Raw genomic sequence first — 3,073 nt, 5'->3', positions numbered from 1 at the left:
AAGTTAAGGAATGATATTATTACCTTCACCCAAATTAAGGGTGAATCATTATATGAGGCATGAGAGAAATACTAGGATTTATTGCGCAAATGTCCACATCACGACCTCCCAGCTTGGCTTCAAGTACAGACATTTTACAATGGTTTGGGACCCACAAATTGATCTATAGTTGATGCGGCCGCGTGAGGAGCATTAATGAGTAAGACCCATGAAGTTACAAATAAATTTTTGGAAGAATTGACATCCAACAATTATCAATGGTCTGTGGAGAAAACAATGCTAAGAAAGATAGCTGGAGTTTTTGAACTTGATTATATTACCACATTGGTGGCGTAGATGGCTAATCTATCACAACAACTAGGTAAAATGAACGTTAATGCTATTCAAACTAATATTGTTGGTGATCATTGCGCAGGAAATCATTTAAGTGTAGATTGCCGAGTGGGGAATCCTTTTGCCCAACCGAGTTATGAGCAAGTCCATTACGTGTCCAATTTCTAATGTCAAAACAATCCTTATTTAAACACGTTCAATTCCAGATGAAGAAATCACCCTAACTTTTCATAGAGCAATAACCAAGTGCCGGCTAGACCACCTCAACAGTTTCCACAGAAAGAAAAGAAGCCGGCACTTAAAGATATGATTATGCAGTATATGCAAAAGACTGATATGGTGATCCAAAATAACTCGGCTTCAATCTGTAATCTTGAGACACAAATCGGTCAATTCTCAAACATGCTTACTGAGAGGACAACAGAGACTTTACTGAATAACATTGTGATCAATCCGAAAGAACATGTCAAAGTCATAACATTGAGAAGTGGGTGGACATATGACCAGCCGCAAATAGTAAATACAGAGCGAGATGCAGAAGCTGCCGAAAACATGGAGTCTGAGATGAAGGAAGTCAAGTCCGAGGTGAAAGAAGCAGAGCGGGATGCGATCGATTAGCAAGCTGAGAAGACTAAGGAGAATAAAGGGCTGCAAAACCAAAGAAATTCAAGGAGTTTATATCTAAAACTTATTCTCCTTCAATTTATGATCCACCAATTTCTTTTCCGCAGAGATTAAGAAAAAATAAGATTGATAATTAGTTCTCTAAATTTCTGAGTATATTTAAGTAACTGCATATTAGTATTTCTCTCATTGAAACTTTAGAGCGAATGCCTAAATATGCAAAAGTTTTTAAGGATATATTATCAAACAAGCGGAAGTTGGAGGAGCATGAGACTGTAATGCTAACCGAGGAGAGCAGTGCAATTTTACAAAAGAAGTTGCCGCCTAAGTTGAAAGATCCGGGAGTTTCACGATCCCTTGCAATATAGAAAATTCCTATTTTGATAAAACTTTATGCGACTTAGGGGCAAGTATTAATATAATGCATTTCTCTGTTTTCAGGAAACTAGGTCTTGGAGAAGCAAAGCCGACCACTATATCTCTACAGTCAGCAGATAGATCTATTAAATACCCGAAAGGACTCATTGAGGACGTACTGGTGAAAATTGATAAGTTCATCTTCCCGACCGACTTCATTATACTTGATATGGAGGAGGACGACGAGATCCCTTTAATAATGGGCTAACCTTTCCTTGCGACAGAGAGAACCTTAATTGATGTCCAGCAAGGGAAACTCATTTTGAGGGCTGGGGAGAAGTAGGTCACTTTTGATGTATTTAAATATATGAAATTCCCTTCTAAGGTACACTCTTGTTTTCAAATAAGCGACCAAGACGTGGTCATGGCTGACAAGACTTATGGAGCTGAATTTCCAAAACTAGCACTTGAAGTATGTCTTACTCACTCTACATCTATTGAATCCGAAGATGAAGAGGTTAGGGAGTGTGAGAGATATTTGGAAGTTACACTATCCCTTCCTCCTTCAATAAAACTGAAAGTGGAAGAGCTAAACTGATCTCGGCAGACATCTTCAAGTAAGGAACCACCCGAACTTGAACTCAAACCGTTTCCATCAAATTTAAGATACGTTTTCTTAGGCCAGGACTCTATTTTTTCAGTTATTATTAACAAGTCCTTGAGTGATGTAGAGAAATAGAAGTTGTGGAGAGTCTTGCAGGAACACAAAGTGGCCTTGGGTTGGACCATCTCGGACATCAAAGAAATTAGCCATTCAATTTGCATGCACAAGATTTTAATGGAGGATAATTTAAAACCAATCATCCAACCCCAGAGGAGATTGAATCCATCGATGCAAGATGTGGTGCATAAATAGGTATTGAAGTTTTTAGATAAGTGATCATTTATCCAATCTCAGATAGTGCATGGATAAGTCCAGTGTAAGTCGTCTCAAAGAAAGAAAGGATAACCGTGATCAATAATGACAACAATGAACTCATACCTTTGAGGACAATCACGAGATGACGAGTATGCATAGACTATCGAAGACTTAATGATGCAACTAGGAAAGACTATTTTTCCTTACATTTTATTGATCAAATGCTAGAAAGACTTGCTGGCCACGCTTACTACTGTTTTCTAGATGGATATTCTGGTTACAATCAAATAACCGTTGCACTTGATAATCAAGAGAATACCACTTTCACCTGTCCTTATGGCACTTTTGCATATAGGCGCATACCTTTTGATCTTTGCAATGCGCCAGCTACTTTTCAAAGATGTATGATGTCCATCTTCTTGGACATGGTGAAAAAATTTTTAGAAGTTTTCATGGATGACTTTTTGGTTTTTGGTCACTCTTTTAAAAATTGTTTATCTAAGTTATCCTTGGTTTTGCAGAGATGAAAGGAGAAAAATCTTATTTTAAATTGGAAAAAATGCAACTTCATGGTTAAGAAGGGAATAGTGCTTGGCCACCGCATTTCCTTCAACGGAATTGAGGTCGATCGAGCAAAGATAGAAATTATTGATAAACTCCCACTACCGACCAATGTGAAGGGCGTGAGAAGTTTTTTGGGTCACGTTAGGTTCTATCGTCGGTTTATCAAGGATTTTTCCCAAATTACTAAATCTCTTTGCAATCTGTTGATTAAAGATACTCGGTTTGAGTTTTCTGATTAATGCTTACATGCTTTTAAAACATTGAAAAAGAAATTAA

General features: G+C 37.6%; 1 non-coding gene across 1 annotated transcript; it reads right to left on the bottom strand.

The window, feature by feature from the left end:
* On the bottom strand, window positions 1-107 carry LOC118344449. Its single transcript, XR_004798236.1, has one exon. It is a non-coding gene; the product is annotated as a small nucleolar RNA R71 (small nucleolar RNA).
* Between the last annotated feature and the right edge of the window lie 2,966 nt (window positions 108-3,073).

The sequence above is a fragment of the Juglans regia genome, chromosome 1 (assembly GCF_001411555.2).
Source record: "Juglans regia cultivar Chandler chromosome 1, Walnut 2.0, whole genome shotgun sequence".
Lineage (NCBI taxonomy): Eukaryota > Viridiplantae > Streptophyta > Magnoliopsida > Fagales > Juglandaceae > Juglans > Juglans regia.
The sequence above is the reverse complement of the archived record's forward strand: the minus strand, read 5'-3'. Positions and strand labels throughout refer to the sequence as shown.